The following is a 23,400-nucleotide window of genomic DNA, read 5'->3' as shown; positions in this document are numbered from 1 at the left end:
AAATTGGGTTACAAATACTATATATGTTAATGCCTATGCGTCTACACCTCATTAACTTCGAAAAACCCATTTCTTTAAGTAAAAAAAGGTACGCTTTAGGGACTGTACCTGTATAGTGAAAAAAACGTTTGAACATTATTACTTCGAATTAAAAACAAAAACAAAATGTAACGGATAGTTTCTTTAATCATAACTATAATCTTCACTAAAAGCCATTAGGCATCGTTAGACGTCTAAAATATAAACACCATTTCTTTAAAAAAGTCTAAACTCAAGAGCTACGACTTTTTAAAACTAAATTAATAATTTATACTATGAATTTACAGATAAACACGTGATACTAACAACCTCTAAAGACTAATTTTTTAGTGATCAGCAGCGCGCGATTTATTCATGCCTATTTTTATCTACCCTCTATAAACAATGTATTTTAGTTTCCAAAAATCATTTTATAAGTTCGTACTAAAAACATTACGAAAAACTTTATATAAAAAATATCAATAAAGTTTTTTTAACCAGAAGAGGCTATGTACACACAATGTCAGAATACAGATTAGGCGGGTCGAACAAAGAAGTCAGTCTCACTTTTTTTTATCGCGGTTACTTTGAAGTGATGACAAAAATCACTCCAGAGAAGGGATCAGCAGCCTTCTCCCCTCCGATATATTCGGTAATGAAAGGAATTCGCAAAAAGGTGCCCGGGTTGGGAGGAATCGGGAGCGATTTGGAGAGAGAGTAGAGGAACCAGCGGAGAAAGAGGAAACGAAGAGTGGTGTTGGAGGAGGGTGAGGGTTGGGAGAGCCCGAGAGAGAAAGAGAGAGAGAGAGACGTGGGAAAGTTAAAGAGCGCAATTTCCATTTTGCAAAAGGGACGATATATCATCGATGTCAAACGGGGCGATTAGAGAGACCCCACTCTTTTCTCACCACGCGCGAAACAAAATAGTCCCAAAAAAAAGAAGTGAATAAAAGGGAGAGAGAGATTCTCTCAACTTTAAAAGTCAATCGACGAGCAATCCAACGTGATCCATTTAAGTCGATGACACGAAAACATGACGCCGATACGTAATTTCCAAGTACAAATTTGCTATGCAAATTGTGATCTGTTCCAAAAAGATTTTTTCCTTCCTTCCCGCGTTCCAGTTCCATCTTTATCTACTATACTAGAAAACGGGGCGGGGGGGATTCCGCTCTAGAAAGAGACCGCGAAGAATAAAGTGGGGATAGCGGGCTTGATGGAAGACTCCGTTAAACCCGGAACTGAACTATATCATCTTTCCTCGCTCATTCCGGGATATGCAAATACACGCTGCCAGAATAATGTTGGTAAAAATCATTTTTATAAAAAGGCGACTGACTGTATTCGTAAAGAAGCCCGGAGATATCTATAGGAAATCTAGTAGAACCGGCAAAGAGAGAACTCGAGCAAATATTCCAAATATAAATCGAAACAAAAGTAATATTTATACCGACAAAAATTAAAAATTTTGACCCATTGCTGGATATATTTTTTAATTGTCAACAGGAATCCATACTTCTACTTGGAATGCTCATCCTGAAGTATCGCGTATGGCAAGATCACTCTGACGGCTTTGGCCGCGCCTACGAGATTAAAAATCCCCTCTGCACGCGCTCCCCTCTCACGTTGTTGTTTGTTAAGTTAACAAAGTGACGTCGAAAAAACCGTCAGCCACATCGAAACTAAAATCTGCCGCGATAAGCATTCCAAGTAGAGGTATGGATTCCCGCTGACAACTATATCGACTAAATATTTATAACTGATTTAATAAAATCGATTCGTTATTTCGTTGCCGGAGTAATTCAGGATTTGAAAATGTTTTAATATTGATGATCAGTTCAATATTAAAATCTCGGTGCGTTTTTCAACTAAACGAATTGGTCGTCGAAAATATACGATTAGAAGGTAGAGCTTGAAATAAAATTGACATTTTGTTTAATGTTCGCTCCCAATTGAAAGTCATGAACTAAAACTAGCCATTAATAATAACAAAAAGGTGAAAATATACGAAGAGAAAGGGTAACGGTAGTAAAGTAAACGGCGTCGGACCGAACGAGATTAATCGAATGAAATATGGAGAAGGTGCGCAGTCGGCGGAGGCACTGTTTTCGACGCCAACGCGCGGGTGCAGAAGTCGCGAATAAATTTGTTGAAAGCTAAAAGCTCGCAATCCGACGGTACCGGGGCAAAAGGGCGCTCGCGACGTGACGAAAAAAACTTATTTAAGATAGCGGCGAATGGCCTGGCTTCTATACGGAATGTAGGTGCTAAGGGTGTCGAATATCTATAGGGGAAGTCGAAGCGGAGGTCAGCGTGGGGTGTCCCGGCGAAACGGGTTACGGAAACGATTCGACGTTTGAAAAATGAGTAGAAAAATAAAGATAAACACACCGGGCGAGAAAGCCGGGCTGCCAGAGGGTAAGGAAGAAAAATTGGTCGGTCTTACGTAGAATTTTTGATTTAGCCTTAATGTAATCTATCCCCCTACGCGGTCCAGTACTCTAGTAGACTCTTCTAGTAAATCCTTAAAACTAGTTACGGAGGAATACGGGGTTTAGAATAATAAACGAAACAAAATGCGGTCCCAGTCATAGTTGCCAATTTCCGATCATCCCTTAAAAGCTATAGTCCGCGGATTCAACAGCGCAATTCAGCCCTATTTCGCGTACTCGATCCATTATTTATCCAACCAAACGTATTGGATTTAACTCCGGGATCCGTCAACTACGACCTAGACCGGGTGGAGGGCCTGTACTCACGTTAAGTTTCGAAACTAAAACGAAAACAAAAGAGAGAGAAATTGGTAAAATCCTAAAAATAGGGGAATTTCTTCTTGGTCACGGTTGAAGGTGGTGCCGTATATTGTTAACGAAAGGGGGCCCGAGCGTGGGGTCCGAGTGAGGGGGTCCTCTTGGGATGAAAGCGAGAGAAAGAATAGAAGGAGGAAAAAGGGGGGCAAATTTAGGCGAGACTACGCGTATACCGAAAGTAGTATCGACCCAAAAGAATAAAGGTTCGAAGGGGGATGCAGCCAGAGAGAGTATATCATCTATTAACTACCGTAAAAGCTCGATTCCGTCCCCCTCTTGTTTAACAGGGAAATTTTCCAGCCATTGTTTATGATAATTCGTTTTCCGCCTTAGCCATCGAAAGTCGTCAGAGAAGCGCCTCATACACACTCGCTTGTTTTGGAGAGATCCGTCCCCATTCAGCCCTTCACTCGGTTGCAGGGAGGTCTTTCAATTCGCGCGTCGATACGGGACGGGGTTTTAGGGGAAGCGCCGTTGAAAGGCGTAAATGGTGGCGAGGAGGGAGAGACCCCCCTTTCCTCCCTCGCCATTGTCTTTTCCTTTTATGAGTAATTCAACTCCCCCCTTCATCAATCGAGGAAATACGAAGAAAAGACGGCTCGCCTCCTATACTAGACGTCCGAGCCCAGTCAACGGCTTAGGCTAGTACTACGAGCGAAGTTGGCCGCGCTTCGAGTTTCCGCGCGCCGTTGAGTGAGGCGTGCTATGGCGTGGCGATTTAAGCTAGAGTTTCACCCTGAGCGCCTATAAGGACCCCGACGGATAAAGCTACGTTAATTAGGCGACACCCAAACTCAATTTGGGGAAAGAATAGGAGCGCCAACGAACACTCTTTTAAGAGCGTTTAAAACTTTACAGGCCAAGTTATCGAGAAACGGCGTCGACAATTTTAGGCTCTCCACTCTCTCGGCACCCCTCCGGAGCTCCTCACCCGCCCGTACATGTATTCTTAATTAACGGAAGAGTTGCCTGGAATATCGGAAAATTCCGCATAATACGGGGGTCCTAGCTTTCCCCCGCCAAAAAGAGAAGATTTAGCGGCCCTAAAATTAGTGAAAAAAAGCACCCCGAAAGCTGGATGGAAAGGGCCTTTAAAAACCTGTCTAATTAAAATAATCAGAAACGTATTTCTTTTCCGAGAGGGCGGCTCTGGCTGGGAAGGGAGCCAAACGTAAATTAAAGAGCACCGAATTGGAATTCTTTCGCTTTGGGAAATGTCTCGCATCCGGGCACTTACGCGTCTTTAATTTGATCTAGAACGAGGATTAGTTTACGTTCCTACTAATGGTTCGTTTCGTTTTGAAATTCGTCGCTTAAAGCGTCAGACTATAGTGCCGTGAATAAAATCATTGGGTTTCAATTCGACTTTTGTAAAATATACCGCGATAATATACCAATAGGCAACAAGAAAACTGTCATCAAGAAATTAAATTTGAAAGTACTCTGTACAAATTCCACGATTCCAATAGAGCATTTGCAGATGGTGTGGTTAGCACTTTCGCTTCGCTGCAAGAGGAGTCGGGTTTGATCCACGCTTGTGGCACTGGGTGACAACTCGCAACAACTCCTTCCACGTTTAGTTTAGTTTAGTTATCTCCCCACTGGTTAAAGGGGATTTCACCCCAAGTTCTTCTGTTTTCACTTTCCGTAAAAATTTGTTAAGGTTATCGGTAATAACGAGTGTTGGCTCACGCGGCACGAAGGGCTTGCCATCACCTTCCTACGCATTGTAACCCAGCTACCTGATTTAAAGGCATTAAAAATAGGTAGCTGACTTGGTCCTAAAGTGGGGCCTTGAATAAAATTATTATTATTATTAAGATTTATGTTTAATTTTCCTGCCATTGAATTATATGTGTTAACTCGTTTATCAAATTTAGCCAACTATTTCGTTCCAAACTTTAACATTCTCGGGAAGATATATTGATTTCCATGTTGGTGCATCGACACTTTGGGAAGATTGGGAGACAATTCCGAATTAGCCCGGGGCACTAGGTCCCCCCCTTAATCTTCTACTCCATCATTCGGGGCGCAAATAGCGTCGTATACGTCACTCCATCTCCCTCAATCTACAGCTCAGCTCAATGCTCTCTACTCCGTCACTATCACCAGTATCTTTATCCGCGAAACTCCCCCGAGTTGGCCTCCACGCGACTTCCCAAATTATTTTTATCTCATTTAGAAGCCCCCCTCCACTCTCTTTTTTTTTATTTGACGCTCTTAACTTATCGAGGAAGAAATTTAAATAAATAAAGAGAAGCTAACTCGTGATCTTCGGTCCTACTCCGCTATTTACCCCTAAATTCCCTTTTTTTTTAAAGAGAGATTGTTTTAGGGTTTGATACGGAATAATCTATTTTATTTAATGGTGCCGTAGGCGATTTTGCATACTAAATTGCTTATAAATGAAAATGTTAATCGAATAAACTTGACTAAAAACGGGAGGTTTTTATCTCGAAACTGTAACTTAAGAACCATTATTCGCCTTTCTCGAACAATCATTTGTTAAACACGAAGTCGTTAAGCGGTTGGGATTTCAGAAACGACCTTTGTTGGAGTAAGATAGAGAGAACGGCTTCTGGATGAACAAAAATTAAAGTATTTCTGTAGCCTCGTTGGAGTCCCGAAGAAATACAAAAATTGTTGATGAAAAAAAAATTATAAACGATTTGACCAAAAATGAAATAAACGTTCTTGGATTTTTTTCCGTCCGTCTCTCGAAACCCTTTCAAACATTTTAAAGTACGCGAAAAAGTCTCAAAATTTTGTAAAGATAAGTTATAGCGTCTCTTTTTTCGTCCTTCATAGATGGGGCTCTGAAAGTAGACTAAATCGGTCGGGACATAAATCAACAGGAGTTTAAGGAGCAAAGCGCAAAAAGGACACTCAGGACTTAAAAATACAATTGGGCAAAATAACTCGCGGATAAAAATCGCGGCTCTCGGTTGGGCCGCATTCATCAAACCATTCCGAGAGTTTTCAGAGACCAAAAAAAGTATATATATATATATATATAAATGGCAAGGAAGAAACTCTCCAAAGTTTCGGGTTACGTGACCCTAAGAACCGAGATGTCGGCTAAAAAAACCGTAACTTACTGCGGGCCCAAACCAACAGTTTGGTCCAATAGGAGGAATATGGTACAACTTTTAACGTGCAATCTTCGGAGCCTTACAACCACGCTGATGGTTGAAATACTACGCTCACTATAGGCTTTACTTTTAAAAGATGAGTGTGTGCTAGAGGAGAAACGTATTTCATTTCTGAGAAATTGTATAGGCTTTTTTAGATAAAACTAAAATTGGAGGATGAAAGTCGAAAGGGGGGGGGGATAAAATCTGTAAAGAAACTTTGACCAACAATTTTTTTTATCTCTTATGAAAGAGAAAAACTAGGCGAGACGTTCGATAATTTAATTAAAATTTAGGTCTCTTCTTTGAGAGAATCAAAACTGACAATGAAGCGAACGTGGAAAATAGAAGGGAATAATTGAACTGCAAGTATTTAAACAATTAGACGTATGGATATTTTTTACGAAGAAAACCATTAAGTTTCTCAAGGTCCACCGAGTCGAGCGCGCTTAGAAAATCATTTGTAAGCGAATATCCATTTTGTCCATTAGAGGAACGGAAAATCTGTACGTGTTTATTCGGGTTTAGCTACACGCGAGCTTCAGGGTGAAAACACCAGTATTTGATCTTCAGGATCTTTTTTCAAATAAAACAATGTAAATGAATAAATATTTAATTTTTACTTAAGAAAGAGCTCAAAGGGGTCCTTTGATGGGATTAAGATATTTGCAGAAAGTGCTCTCTTTAATACGAGTAGATACAAATATTCTTCGCCGCTAGTCTCTCAGCGATAATAGTCCCCGGCTCTGATGAATATTTAATGTCATTCCCATTGTTCAATATTATTTCGAGAAATTTCCGAGTGAATAAATCCATATTAGAATTATGCCCGGAATTAATTCATCGGGTATTAATCATTTACAAGTTCGATTCGAAATTTGGCCAGTGATTAAATATTGACTTCCAACTCCATTCAAATGGACTTCCTTATATATTAATAAAGGAATAAATAAATATTACAGAAGCTCGTACCATTTGCGACTTTTAAAACTAGCGAATTAATACGCTTTCCAAATAGATAAGTTTCTGCTCTCCGGGCTTTAAATCTTCGTAAATATTTTCAAAACTTAATATAGAATGAGGATCTGTTGAAAATTAAACCATTTATATATTTTTTTAATTTTTGTCCAAAATCTAAACCCTGGAATTTTTAGTGACAAACCATTAAAAACAATTGAAGTTTAGAAATAAACCCTTTTCAACTATTTAGATTTGAAACCATTAAAAAGTGGTGTAAATGAGGCTAAATTTATGTCTTTCTTTGGATCCCTTAAACGTTTTACATTCCGTCCCACGTGCCAGGGACCAGGGGTGACGTTAGTGGTAGGCGAGACAGGCCTACGTTTTTTTCACCTAGGGACCCCCAAATCGACTTGAGGGGCCGCAATATATAAGGGGGCCCACAATTGAGAATATGAACTCGACCTCGATGACCACTGATCGTCTCAACAAAGTAATTTTCCCTAAATACTAATAAATAAAACCATACCACGCTCATTAAAATTGTTTAGTACTTCAGTCAACTGGTGAAATCACAAACCATCAGATGGCGCTATCTCCGAAAAGTCTCTCCCCCGAGCAAACAACGTATCGAATTTTACGATCCAAAAAGACGCCATTATTATAATTAAGGTTCGCTTTTCTTCTAAGCGTATCATCCTCGCTCTCTCGGGCATTTGTTTGAACGGCTTTTCAAAGGAAAAGTCTCGTTTAAAGTTATCCAACAGCGGTGATAGTTAGGGAACAACAGGCCACCCGCAAAAACCAGACGTGTATAAAGCTGCTCGACAATCCGTTACGAAAATCAACCGGCGCGTAAAAATTCTATTAAAAGATTACGGGCTGCCTGTTCCCCATTTCTCTACCCCCTCTCAAGCGAGCCTGCAAGAAAAGGATAGAAAAAAGCGGATTAATTCATTTTCATTGTTACACCAAGACTGGCGCGCTCGTCTTTCGAACGTTAAGTCTTTTAAAATTTTCGAAACACGTTTTTAGGAAGGGCGTAAATAATTTGCTATTGTTTTAAAGAATAGCCGGCCTTTATTGTACGCTAACCCTTGGCACCCCTCTCCCCTTCCCCTTTGCCCTAACTATACTACTCCTAAGAAAGAAAAAAGTATGGAATACCGAAATAAGAAGCTGCCAGAAGGGGTTAGGGGGAAAAAATAAGAAAAATTAAGAAAAAAAAATGGCTCGGCTCTCTCGGCGCGAAGGAAGAAAAAAGTAAAAGAGAAAATTGGGCATCTGGGAGAAGCCGAATTAAGGACGGCATAGACAGGGATGAATTCCCGTTTCTACCCGTGATACCGAGAGGATGGAGAGAGACCGCGTTTGGGATGAGGAGGTTGAAGAGAGAGAGAGAAGCATTTTCCCTCCGAGCGTCCCTATTCCAACATCACAGAGATATACGGAGAAGGAAAAAAATGTCTGGATGAGATGAAAAATTGAAAAAAAAAGAGAAGCACGAATGACGTAGTTCTCTGTGGGGGAAAGAAGAGCCGCCGTTCGAAGGAGAGTAGAAGTCGTTGGAACAGCTCGTTGATAAGTGGCACGTCGTCGACAAGAAAAGTTCAGGGAGGTTTTTAAGCGTAGAAATCCCGCGGTGAACTTGGCGTAATTAGAAAAGCGCGCGCGTCTCGAATGAGAGAACCTTAAAAACAAGGAAAACATCTCGATAAAACGGATGAAAGAAAGAAGGTGGAGACTTGGCGCGGAGGAATTGAGGGGTCACGAGCGGGACGTCGCCAATGTTAGACGGAGCGGCGAGTGGCGAGGAAGGCGAGAAGAAAGTGAGATATACAAAACCGGACCCGCTGAGCGTAGTCAAAGAGATGCCACAACGCACTGACACCGCATCACTCACGTCGGTAATTAGCCATCGGAGACCCGATTCCCGACTCTGACCGTCCTGCCACCCCCGTCCTAGCACCCTCGCCTTCCCTAGCTAGGGACGAATCCGCTCGTAACTAAAGAAGGGAGCGCTCCCTCCCGTCCACTATTCCCTTCCAGACTTATTCGGCCAACTTTTTCTTTATTCCCTCCTTTAGACAGCGCCCTCGTAAGACAGTCGTAAGACACTCGAGAACGAAGATGGAGAAACGGTAAAGTCGCGACTGGGGAACCAAATCCGAACTCTTTAGCGCCGTTCGTTGGTCTTAACGCCGAGTACGTGTCCTCAATACGGGCTCCCCGTCATCATTTCGACCGGGGTCACCGACGGAAACCGTCCCGAGAACCGCGACTAAACTATCAGAGGTCAAATACATTTCGGCGCGTGATTCATAGACGCCGAGTCTGCCATTGTTTCTCTGTTGCTTCGCGGCCAGAAACGGCCACCCTCGGATTTCAGGACGACCGTATCTCTTCCGCTACAGCGTCGTCCGAGCCCGGGTTTTAAGGAAAGAGATGGGGTGTAAAACGGTTTTAATGCCCCGCTTCTTTTTTTTTGGGCCCCGCCGCGATTTAAGAGAGAGCACGCTTAACTAGACGATATCGTCACGCTCAAGCGAATAGACGCGCTTACGCCGCCGATGAAGTTCCGAGATCACTTGTCAGTAAAGTCCGTAGGATACGGTCGTCAGCTCCAACTTAGACGGAACTGACGAGACGGGTCGTCGAAGTCCAACCACGAAGGAGAACGTAGGAGAGTGGGATTGGAGTTATGAGCGCACTCTACCCCGTCCCATCCCCCCCCTTATAGTTTCGGAAAGGAAGAAAGAAAAAAAACCCAGATTAGAAACCTCGCCGCTATACGGAGAAGCCAGCGAGCGGGGAGGGGACATATCGGTGCGGTTTTCCACTTGGCCTGGCTTTCGCGACTGGCGTAAAAAAAAGTGAACGCGGATAGCGGATAAAAAGAGCGAGAAGGGAAAAAATATATCCACATTTACCGCTAAAAAAGATAACCTACTTACATCATCGCGATATATAGTATGACAAGTTACGTACGCGCGCGAGAAGCGCGTCGTCTAAACTTTGCCGATGAATCCCCGGACAAACCCAAAAAACTTGCGAGGCTATCTTCCTCGTATATATTTTCAGATATCCGCCAGAACGTCCCGACTAGTTTTATAGGAATTGATCACGTAGAAAAACTTTACTATTCTCGCACCGGGCTCTCGCGGAGGGTCGACCTCGCGTATAGTTTACGATAGCCAGTGTTTCATATCGCGGAGCATTTTTACGAGTTATACCAACGAAGTGAAAAAGCGAACGACGGCTGGGAAAAACTTTCGCCTTTCGATAGGAACAAAAAAATGATAATAAAAGCAACTACGAATCCTTGCTATAAATACGTCCCGGGCTTTTTGCTCCACCAATTCATAATTTTTCCCAAACTCTCGTATTTTTATTCCCTTTTCGGAACGTAGCCACCGTAGCCGGACCAATTGCCAAAAAGGAAATACATCCCCCCCCCCTTCGTCTATTTCCTTCTAACCTATATTTTTGGGAAAACGTAGGACCCCTCACGTGAAAATGAGTTACGAAACGGGAAAACTTTTCGGGGTGCTATTTTTTATACATACATACACCAAACCTTCATCGACATATACATTCGATGGCGTACTCTTAACGCGATACCAACTGCATTACGATGATTAGAAACAGTTCGACGAATTAGGAAACTTTTCCATGTGATATTCTATTGAAAATATGGTTAAACTAACAAGGAGACGATCCAAGGTGATTTTCACAGATTTTGTTTAAATTCGAGGGATAAGTAAACATTTATGTTAATTGAAATTTCCCAAAAGGAAAAGTTTCGACGGACTTAAGTTTTGCATTTAGAAATCGCAGACATTGGGTAAATTCAGCTTAATTTGGGTTATATTATTTAAAATGGGTAAAAATGGGTATATGCATGTACATATGTAATGCGTAAATTAGGTAAATGCAAGTAAATTGTCAAAATTTTGGTTATGGAAGGACAATCTTGAATTGGTAAATGCCATTAAATTGGATAACTTTTTCAAAGGGGGGACCAATAAAATCTACGATTTCTCCATGTTGATTTCCATAGGGAAAGTAGATTTGAAGTAATCAAAAACACACAATTCCTCCGATGCATTAACTCTATTTTAAATATTAAATTAAAATTTGAACAAATTTTCAATAATCTTGTACATTAAGTTAATAAACCCCAACGGAATTTTATCGAAAATGAATTTTTCGAGTTACCTAGTTTTGGAAATAAGGTAGCAACACGCGAACGAGTTAGATGGCGGATGTATCAATAGGTACAAAATTTTAATATAATAATTTAGTGGGGTCCCGCGAATTGGCCAGAAATCTCACTTAAAATATAAATTTCTTAATGCAACCGAAAACGTAGTTCATAAATGATCAGTACTAGCTAAAAATAATGTATAATTTTCAACCAAGCTCGTCTTAATTTAAAAAAAGGTTGTAGATTTAAATTATAATATCATCAAAAATCAGAAAATGGGCAAATTACCAATTTTTGGGCCCCTGATCTCCAAAATGCATAATGGGCTACCGAAGGCATGATATATCCTTAAATTCCTTTCGATAGAGATATCCCTGGCTCTTCTAAGCCTAATTCTTGGAGAGTTATGTGGAATACGGCTGCACTGTATGATATGATATACCGTGCTGAAGATCCCTCTACTTGAAAGCGACGCTAAAAATCGTATCAGCAAAATAGTTTTAGCTAAGTATAAATAAATACCTTCTTAATTAAACTAAGAAAATATAATTATTGAGTCTTTGATGATAAATCGAGTGAGTAAATTTATGGCGTCAAAGTGAGCATTTTACCCGTTCAGGACGCAATTATTGGGTTAAGTAAATCGTCGGGGATTAAAAGCATTAATGGCACGCGATTTCTGGCCTCTGAAAAACTAAAATATGCATTAGAACACGGGATTACACGGCTATATTTAGGGTCCCCCGGGATCGCCTAATAGCGTATCCGCGACTTCGAAACAAATGGAACTTGGGAATCGTCAATATAATGTAAATATACGGCGTTCGGGATTGGAGGAGGAGAGGTGAGCGCGCGCGGGGGTGAGCCGACAAAGTAAGCGGCATGCAGTCACGCGTCGTTTATTCGCATCCAGGTACGTGATAAACGAGCGGGCTAACCCGGCTAACATTCCCTAATGATAGCTAATGAGATATTGCTCGAACCATTAGCGCAATCGGGGATTTCCTAAAGAGGTTTGTACCTCGCGCTCCCATCGTAGTCGCCCCGTAAGTCCAACTTTCGCCAGTACACGACGAGTACATTGTTGATTTTTAACACGTATAATGGTTCGATCATTCCGTAAGAAAAATTGTTTGGCGGAAAAATACGTCCTTAAATAACTACTTTCTTAATTAATGACAAAGACCCCGTTGAGCCAAATAACATCCGCTCTCTGTCGGCTTGAAAACCGAATTTAGTAGGTTCTTATACGGTTTAAACCCTATTAAGGGAAATCAAAGAGTTTGGATGTAGACGTTCGTTTTAGTACAATGGAGTTGTTGGATGAGATTGGCTCTCGGACAATTATCGTGAACGCTAAACGCAGCTGGCTACCCCGGCTCCAAATGAGCCCGCAAACGCTCCTAAAACCCGAAAAAGCGGAGGTTTCCGCGTGGCCCATTCCTTTATACCTCCATTTAGACCAGGGTTCCGTGACGAGGGCCAATAGAGAAAGGACACGGCCCACGTCCAGAGAGCAATTTCTTCGAGAAATCGAGCAGTCGTTCGCCGAAATTCCTGTCCCGTATCCCCGAGACTCGGCACTGGCGAGGATTTGAAACGGGGACGCGGTGACGCTGATGACTGTCAGGATCTTTGGAGCGCGCGCGCGGGGGGGGGGGGGCGAAGAGAACTTTTATTCCCGTCCATAAAAGCCATCTGATAGGCAGCGTTAAAAAAACTTTCCCATTATCTGGCAATCGCTTCTCCGAGTTAAAACACATCCCGACTGCAGCGCGCCACGCCACGCCGTTGCGGAAAGAGGAGCAATCTGGAGTAGAACCCGGGAATTATTCCCCTGTTCTTACGTTGAATTTAGCCGCTGGACGGATATCGCTCCTAAAAGCAGACTCCGGAGCAACGTTTGAACTTCGTCAATCCCGCCTGGCGTACGTCATTTTTACCCAACCATTAACCTTCGGTTATATCGGAACGAGCCTCAACACGGAGGTCCGACGGCTGGTTTAAACGGCTCTTGCGCGTCTATTTCGGGGTAGGTACGCGTCCGGCTTCGACCTTCTAAGTTAATCGAAGGTTTTTTGAAACATTTATAAAGGTAAAAAATTCGATAGTGGCTAGGTAAAAAATGTTCCGACCATCTCCGGAAGACGGTATAAAGGTTCTAAGTCGTTAAAAGGCGGCTAATATTAAGACAATAAACTCGCGTACTCGAACCTAAGCCCCATTTAATTAGCCTAAAAACGACAACCTTCCTTTTATAAAAAGGATAAAATAAAAGGATTAAAAAGATGCAAAGATGTATAGTCTTTTAACGAAGATAATGGCCGTTTTAGGCCTAACCTACTCCGCACCGCCAGCCAGTCGATTTGGCCCGTGCGATTAAGGAATTAATATATTCTAATTGGCTAGCACGTAAGGGACGCCAATCCTAATCAGGGTACTTATTTATCTCGCCCTCTCTCTCTCCCTCGCTACACTTCTTTGGACCTTTCACGGAGAAGCAATCCTGGTAAAAGCTTCTAGGGATCGAAAAGCGCCAGCCCGATATATGATCCTGATATATCCAACCTCTCCTCCTTGTTAAACATACATATATATATATATATATATATTAGAAGGAACAGTGTAACATCCATCCCGGGTCCAAAACTCTAATCAATTACCCAAAGGGAAAACCAAGGAAGGGGTTTCTTGTTTACAAAAGTGAGCTTTTTAAATTTCTCTAAACTCGGGTGCGGCTGCGAAATGACGATAGGCGCAAATTTCGTGAAGTAGTGTTTTCGGGATATTTTTAGCACGATGTTGTACCTCTCACTCTATAATTCTCCATATCAATTAAATCGAAATTTGTTTTTAAAAATCGCCTCTACTTGTAATCTCGAAACTGTTCCCAAAGCCGGCTGGGCTCCTCGGGGAACCCAAAAATAAGCTCGTATGAACTTCGGCAAAGGGTAAAGGGGAATGCCGGGGGGAGGTTATAATGGTACTAACCCCCTCCCGGCAGTACGCCGCGTACCGTATAGTCAATTAAAATAAGCGCCTCTGATTTCGGGTAAAGGCGAGAGAGTCTAAAAGTCGGAAAGCGCGGGCTGAGCGAGGAGTCTGTTTTCCCGCAGTCAACGAAGCGAAAAGAGCTTAGAGCTTTCAAATATAAACTTCCTACCAACAGCGTTTTATTTAAATTGAGAAAATGGGACGTCGCTATAGTCGCGCGGGCTTATTAGCGCCACAAACCATCGTTACCCGCTAGTAGAGCCAACGCCGCGTCAATCCTCGGTACCCGTTCGGGTACGATTCTCGGTGACGCGTTAGAGACCGACTCTCGAAACTGAGAGAAGGCTGAGCGAGTATAGCGGGGAAGGAGCAATCCCCCGAAGGCCGGGAGGGGAGAGGGCACCGCTGGTCCGATCTGTATTTTATAAGTCACTGATTCCGAAAACAATACGCGTTTATTTTACAAATCTATACACCCGAAGGGAAGCTTTACATTTATCGTCGAGTTTCGGTCGATGTTCGTCGGATAAGCCCAACCGGGGACGCGTTTCCTTTAAATAAATTACTAAAGTAGACTTTTGTACGAATTAATATCCGCGTCAGGTTCCGGAAATTTATTAATAAGTAAATTGAAGCGCGTTTCTGTCCCGGACGCGTTAAAATTGAGTCGGAAAATTCGAGCGCCGCGAAACACGACCGAAGCGCGATCCAACGAAGACCACAGCCCATTTGAGCCGTCACTAAGTAATGATGAATTGGCGCGTAAATTATCCGAGTGGCGAGTCAAACGGGGACACATTCGCGAAACTGCGGAAATCCAGGCGCGAATTAAATACGCGAAAGAGCCGGGGCCCCGGGAACGGAATTAGCGATCGGACAAGCGAAGGGCCCGAGAGTTTGCGTACTTTGAACCGTCCCGCGAATTCGGGGTGAAAGGGTCGTCTCGGCCTTAAGATACGTCATATTAGCGAAGAGTCGGAGAAACGGGAATTGTTAGGCCGCTAGATACGTCAACGGCAATCGAGATATTTACGTATCCTTAATTAGATTGAACCGGCCCGGTCCGCTTTCATTTAAATCTCTTCGCGTTAAATACGAGAAAATATCGAGCGGCATTTGGCGGTCCACGCCGTTGACCCGGAAGACACCTACCCTGGTCCGAACACAGATCTCGCGGCTAGAAAGGAATACGTCACCGTTAAAACAGAACCACGTAACTTGAGATACGTGGTTTTGTAAAAATTGACATATTTAGATTCTACACCCCAATTTACATATATAACATTAAAAAACATTAATAGGTTGCGATTGAATTTCTTTTTTTGAATCGAGAAAACATTTAAACGTATCTTTGATATTCGCAACGCATTTCGGGCCAAAGCACGTATCTCGCTTATTTTCAGCTATTATTTCACTACATGACTCGAGACCACGTATCTCTAAAAATTCCCCTTTAGCAAAATATTTTTAAATTAAAATCCTCATAAACTCAATATTGAAACGAAATTATTTAACTACAAAATTAACTCGCGTGTAAAAACCTAACACGCGATTTCACAAGTCTCTGCAAAATTAAAAATCCATTTTTCTCAAAAAGGCCACCGAAAAGATACGTGGTTTTGTTTTAACGGCGACGATATATAGATTCGAGTGTTTGAGAGGAGATCCGGAGAAGCGAGGGCTTTCGTACGAAAGTCTTATATCCTCTCTGGCGGCATCGATAACGCGACGAGGAGCCGCGGAAACCGACTAAGTTTAATATTTGCTCAACATATCCGTCGTAGTCCGGACCAAGCTCACTTTTAATCCGATAGAAGGCCAAATCTAGATCTCCTCGCTCACTCGACTAATATCCGGACCTCCTAATCACGTTGGGACGGACAAGATGAGAAAACACGCCGTGGTTAGACCCGTTTTGCTAATAATAATAATAATCAGATTAGGGCCTCGTTCATTCTCTGGCAGATTACGGATTCTCATTTTCCACAGTAGCGATAAAACTCTCTCCGCCTTATTAAGTTTCAATATCAATATGATTTCTGTCTTTGAAATATACCAAGATTGTATCTATCAACGCGCTATACTGTTTACTTATTTTTACGGATAAATTGGTATTTGTATCTAGTGTTGTAAAAATGACCGAGGCCATTTTCCCGGAAAAGTTTCCATATTTTTCCGAAAAAAACAAAAAAAAAGTTTTAATTCCATGATTAGTCTAATATTGTTTGCAAATTTAAATAAAGCGGCATTTTCGGCTCAATTTTTTCGAATCTAAAAGTAAAACTATACCTCTAGACTAGCTTTAAACTGATTAACAATGTAACACTATTAATGTTTTGTAGTATGTTTACTGTTATTAGACATTTTACATCGATAAAAAGTTAAAAAAAAACCTCAAAAAGTTATTTATGTTTAAATTTTTTATTTTTCCGATTTGCGGAAAATTCGGATTTTATTTTTCCGATTTGCGGAAAATTTGGATTTTATTTTACCGGAAAATTAACAACACTATTTGTATCCGAGTGGAAGTGGCGTAGAAAAAGACAAACTGAATAAAAACCAGCAGTCGATGAACTGAATATTACCGTAAATCATCGAGAAAGGTACTATATAAAGAATCTTTTCATTAGATGTAGCTTCGCCGCTGTCTTACCAATATTTTTCTTTCTCCGTGGTCAATTTCTTCTCAGACCATTCTTTAAGATTCCCGAGATTTCTCTAAATAAGAGTGATAAAGAGATGGAGCGATTCCATCCGCGGGTGTTCCATTGTTTATACAGTACGTTCCTCATCAGCGCTTCCTTTCGTACCTGAAGGAGGGCCAATATCGCGGACAAGAGGAACGAAGAAAGGAGACGCGGACTGGGACCGAAATTAGTCGAAGGGATCGGGCAAACTAAATCTCCATCTAAACGTCTCTCCATCACGTCTCGCAGTCGCCCCAAAGAATATCACGATCGTGGAAGGACGATCTTCCGGGGACATTCGAAGGATATAATCGGAGGAGTGAGAAGAGTCTACGCGGCGAGAAGAGGACACAAAGGCCACTCGGAAATCTAGACGAGCATTCCCATTGACTTCCGAATGAAATACCCCAGTGCCAACTACTAATAATACATTCCTAGAGGGGTTTTTATATTATTCCAAAGAGCGAGAAAGGGAAGAAGATGAAGAAAGGGAAAAAAGATGAAGTGTGGGTGTGTATACGGGGATGGCCAGCATCGCTCTTCGCTATCGCGCCTACGAAGATTCGCGTTACGACGTGAAATACTAGGCTTCGAAAAGGGACGATGAGTACTTGTTCTCTGGACGCCGGCTATACGGCTCGCGGGTAGAATAGGAGCCACTTAGTTGGCGGTGAGACCGAAGGGGAACCGCGCGTACAGTCTGCGAAATGGAGTACCAGTCTTAGCCTCGGTCAAAATAAGCCGAAAGACGGGTGGAGAATGACTCTCGGAGGCGGTCTTTACGCGAGAGCAGATGGGGGAACGAGGAATACACAAAAAAGGAGACGGAGGAAAAAACAATGGAAATGGCTGAGCTATCTGATTTCTAGGCACGCGAAATGCCGTCCAGAGACTAGGCCGAAATGACTACTCCTCTCAAGGACCCCAGAAGGCTTTTTGGGAGGGAAAAATATTTCGTTTAAGATTACGATCGTTTCCCACGTCCTCCATATATAGATTAAACTTACGTGAAAAGCCATTTTATATCCAGCATCTCCAATAACAACGTTATTTCCGAATTTTTCTCGTGGGAATCGTAACGTCTACCGCAAAAAAAAACGTAAAATACATTACGCGAATAAAAATATTCAAACTATGCAAAGCTTTTCGCAATTCCATTAAAATTAAAAGTATTTTTTTAAAGTTCCCGAATGTCTCAATCTGTCTTTTTAAAGGCGCATCTACGTCGTGTTTACATCTTGTCTTTGCCGACTGTTGAAACGTTTTTTTTTCACTCTCTTTTTATATAAGTATAATTTTAAAGACAAAAGTCGAATTTCTTCAGTTGAGTTTTTAAAAAACCCCGGGAGAGAAGAGATAAATTTTTTAATCTCCAGAGATATATAAATTCTGCGAAATGGGGAGGTCGTTCGGCGAGAGAGAGGAAAAGCGAAATCTGGAAAGCTTCTCAAGCTTAATTTCCACTAAGTTCGCATTCTTAGCATTCCCCTCTGGCGGGAAAGGGAAAAACTAATTTATTAAAAAGAATCTAGCCACGCAATTTTTTGCTTCCTTCGCGCTTAACCGCGCATTCGATTTACGCGCAAGGCGACCCAACGCTTCTGTCAAAGTAGAATTAAAGTGTACAAACGTAAAGAGAGAATGTCCGGTTACCCTTTGGTTCGACACTAAAAATCGCGGACTCCCCCAACAAAACCACGTCCCAATGAGAGTCCGCCTTTGACCCCCGAACTCTCTACGGAGGGAGAAGAGAGGAGTTAATACCCCCGTGGATAATGAAATAATTTTTAATCAGTTTAAAACGTCACCCCAGCCGCCCTCCGGCTAGAGATCCGGCAGTACGCCGAAAAACGCCAGGACTCACAATTTTATGAAGAAGCCAATGACAGATTCAATTAGTTAAATGGCTTCACTTTCGCTGGCCGGAAGTTTACGGAATAATTCCCCGTATACTCTTGTAGGATAAAACAGGGTTCCCGGGGCTTGCATTTTAGTTCGGTTGTACTGGGAACCCTAAATAAAAAAAAATTCAGTAAAGTGACTACGCCCCGAAAACAAATAATTATTTTTCCAAAACTATATATATGCCTAACATATGGTTATCTCAGTTAATCATACTTTTTTATACGCCACGGGGGAAAAACTGCAACCGAGAATTCAACGGCACGCCTTCTTCTGTATTCCCGCCTGCTTTATGAGATTATTTGTGCCGTGAATTATAGTATTTTGGTATCGTCACAAACGAATAAATATTTATATATTTGAAAAATAATATACGCCACATAAATATTGCGAAATACAATTCTATTAAGAGTATTCAACAGCCGCGATTAGTGACATTTTTATTATTATAAATCAAAGCGAAGAAATAACACTTTAATTTAGAATAATTAAAGAAGTATGCAAAATAAATTTAATAAATACTCATACCTAACGAGTAAGTCCAAAATGTGCTTCCGAAAAACGGCCTTATTTCAAAGAAGTAAAAAAACGTGAATTAGCTAAAATGTTCGATCTACGTAATAAATACTCTTACCTAACGATTATATATTAGCCAGGAATCCATATATCTATTTGGAATGCTTATCGCGGCAGATTTTCGTTTCGATGTGGCTGACGGTTTTTTTGACGTCACTATGTTAACTTAACAAACAACAACGTGAGAGGGGAGCGCGCGCGGAGGGGATTTTTCTCTCGTAGGCGTAGCTAAAGCCGTCAGAGTGATCTTACCATACGCGATACGGCAGGATAAGCATTCCCAGTGGAGGTATGGATTCCTGTTTTAGCTTATGTCCAAGGGACGTTCTATAACGCAAATCTGGGAAAAATCGGTGTTTACTTGATGTTTGCTTGTAAGTTGTTGTCATAGTGACGTAGGAAGGTACTGTACGGTGTTTTTTCTAATCAGCGCTGTTTTGAAAGATGGCGGCTATAAAAGTTGTTTTCAATAATTAATGAGTTGGTAAATGAGGAAATTGTTGACGACAATATTCTTTATTGTTGCAACGATCGGTCTTTTATTAAAAAAGCGAAAACGGCCATTGCAGTAGCTGAGGCATTCCAATTAAATGATAGGCCTTTGACCAAACCAGTAGAATTGTTGATTAAAACTACAGTTGTATAATTTGAACTCCTCCGCCATCTAAACTAAAAACACCGACGCGTTTGACGTCAAAACATCAAAAACACTTTCTCTCCGAGATGGTTTTTTTGATGAGCTTTGGGTGTCCATCGTGACGTCAAATCGGAAACGCGAAAAATCGTATACAGTAACAAAATGTTAGCATCGATGTTTGTGATGAGCGTTACTGAGAGAACCCCAAGTTAGATATCTATAAACACTAATTTATGCCCAAATCTTTGTTTTTACGAAAAACGGACTTATTTTAAATAAACGTTAATTCGCTAAAATATTTGATCTATAGTAAACCTTGATCTACTTACAGTAATCCGATTCTATAGTCTCAGATACCAAACTGGAAAAAACGTAAATTTTGAATATTTCACTAATAGGTTATTGGAAACCATTTATATAGTTCTACATAAAGTTAAAAGGAAATTGTCCGAAGAAAAGCATTTTTTCACGTACTCCTAAAAAAACCTGTCTGCAGACAGGGTTTAAAAAAAGAGTTCGGGCAATGTCTGTTTTTTATGACCAGCAAATATTTACAATTTCACGAGAAATAAGTCTTAAAAGAAAGAGGCTTTACCCCGTACGTAAGCTTATACGCTAAAAACAAAATTCCAAGGTAATCCCATCAACGTAATGTATTTCTTATACAAATACTTTTTGGAAGCCGAGTGAAAACAAAACGCTCCGAGGCTGACTAGTTTAATCTATCAGTCTGCGTATCTGAGGCGGGGGGCGACGTCGCAAAGGCCAAACGCGTTCGCTTCAGGATGACAATAAGGAAAAAAATATTGAATCAGATTCCCGTCTCTTCGCTTGTTTAAATAATAGGGCTCCGGCCGGCCAGAAAAAGAAGGAAAGAATTGAGGTCGCCAGCTGCGCCTTCTCAGAAACTCGAGTAAACGGCGAATGTTTTCTTGTATTTCTCAGCCCCCCTAATCACGGAGGAACGCGGCAAAAGCGATGCCATAAAAGGGCCCAATGAAAACGTAATTGGGCAAACATCGACCCGCTGCCGTCGTCTGTGTGTTTATTCGCAATCACGCTTATTACGCTTAATTTCTTAAACAGCTACGAGCGTCCTAAGCGGAAATAAAGAAAGCCCGGGTAAACACGTTCCGAATTCATTACTTGCCATTTATACTAGCGCTTCTACGATGCCTTTTTGTTTCGGAATTTGGACTAATGCATTTTTGAAACTTTAATTTCGCGTCTCGTAAAAGAGTAGCGCTATCAATTAAAACCTTCACGATATAATCCTGGTAGCGCGCTTCACCCTGAACATTAAAGTGCCGCGTGTGGAACACTTCTACAGGCGTTTGACCTATTTTTCATCTACTATTCCAAATCGAGTTAGAAACTGAGTCGACTCGTTAAAATAGCGTAGGTTTAGGAGCGGTAATTTAAGAGGCTAAAGACCATTCCGGATTAGAGATAAGAAGAGCCTTAAGGCATTCAGGGGCGTCGGCGAAGTAAAATAATAGAGTCGCGACTTGACGCGATTATCGGGAGAGCTTTGAACGTTAACCCCCGTTTAATATGCGCTTAAATTTGAATTGAGACGGTAGCTCGGGACTTTATATAGTCAGTCGCCCTCGGTTTTTTATCCCTGGGCAATTCTCCTATTAGTATAACAGGGAGTCCCCGCGTAAGCGCTTTAATGGAGTGGAATTAATATCATTAGGAGAGAGGGAACTCGCGGGGTTCAATATTGGAGAAGGAGGGACCGCGCCCAGCTCATAACTATCCATCCGTGGAAATGGTCGGAGCGAGAAGCTGCTCGCGGCGAAGAGACTTCTCGCTGGCGGATTAGGCAAAAAACCGCGAGACTGAGCCGAGTCTCGGGCGCGGATTACCAAAAAATAGTATAAATCTCGTTGGGAGGAAAGTGAGAGTCCCCTCTCTCCTTCGTCAGCAGCCGCTGGCCAAATAAGGGACACACACACACACACACACACACACACAAAGATATAGCGGCGTCTTTAACGACCATAGTGTACATTAGCGGCGCGTTTTCGCTTCACGTCCCTACGTGCTCCAAGTTGGCAATTAAGACTTTTTTTATCCAGTACGACGGATGGCTCCGGGCCGCCGTTATTTACCTCCAGGCTTCCTCGGCGCGTCTCACCTCGTAAAAAAACAGCGCGAGGTGAGCGGCTTACTTATAGCTTCGCGCAGACTTTACTAGGCTCCCTAGCGTCTCCCGAGTCCGTAGACGCCAGGGTGTTATTGTAAGAGCGACGGGCAATAACGAAATATAAAGTTTTTTTCTGAGCCGGTGGTATACCTATCTCGGACCATCCACATATACCCATTGTCTTCGTCCGTGGTCGGCTCCAAACGTGCTCTTTTCCTCGAAAACTAATACGATTAGCCATCTCGCTTCTTTTTGGAGGTCCCTACCTTTGTCTTCAACCGCTTGGGCCTAAAAGGAGACTATATATATATATATATATATATATATATATATATATATACTGTATATATATGTCGAATTTCTTTTACGATTTCTGAGGCGAGTGCGGGACCAGGCGGCCAGCTTTTCGCTTAGATATTGAAGATTCGAGGAGGGAAAGACGGAGTGTTCTTCTTCGAGGGACGCGTTTTCCAGAACAGAGCGAGAGTCAACACCGCTATAGATAACGGAAAAGAGGGGAACCGAAGACGGACGAACGAAAAAGAGAAGGGCCCCCGAAAGAAATCGAAAACTAGAGCCGAAAGAAGATGATGCTCCCACCTTTCCATCTATTCTTCCTCGCCGCGGAAATCTAACCCAGAAATCTCCCTCATCTTTTCCTTCTCGATACCGCGGTAAAGAAGCCCAACAGAGGCTACATCTTTGGGCTCTTCAACGATTCAGTCACACTTTTTTACCCGGTTATCAAAAACCATCTAACACCCGCGGGTAATCCAAATAGCTTTCGCTATACGAGCGAAAGAGAGAACTGCGCAATACGCGGACCACGATCCCCTTCGCAAGAAAAGCCTTACGTAGATATAAAATACATATTTGCGAAAATTATAATAAAATGTTAAGAATCGCTCGCCCTTTTTCCAAACAGAGCGCGTTTCAAAAATTCATAACGTTCAATATTTAAACCAGAGCGGTAGAGTGAAATACCGAATTCCTTCCAACAATATCAATAACAGGGTTGCGGAGTGCGGTGACTGGGAGGAGAGAGAGATGGATTATAGATTATCGCGGCCCATAGCGGACGGATTTAAGAAACGAGCCCGGCGTTCTCGATTACTTCGAGGCGGTAAAAAAGAAGGGGTAGGGAATGAATGAGAGGCGAGCGCCAAAAACGCATTATTTCTTTAGACGCCGACAATATTTCTATCGAACGAGGAGGAAACGCGCGCGCGCTGTTTGGCCGCGCTATTGGCATTCTTTCCATTTCTACGGAGAGCTTTCTATTCGCGGCTGGCTTTTTCCACGCGTTACAAAAGGAACGCCACCCGA

The sequence above is a fragment of the Leiobunum rupestre genome, chromosome 8, assembly GCF_980474605.1.
Source record: "Leiobunum rupestre chromosome 8, qqLeiRupe1.1.hap1, whole genome shotgun sequence".
Taxonomy (NCBI): Eukaryota; Metazoa; Arthropoda; class Arachnida; order Opiliones; family Sclerosomatidae; genus Leiobunum; species Leiobunum rupestre.
The sequence above is the reverse complement of the archived record's forward strand: the minus strand, read 5'-3'. Positions refer to the sequence as shown.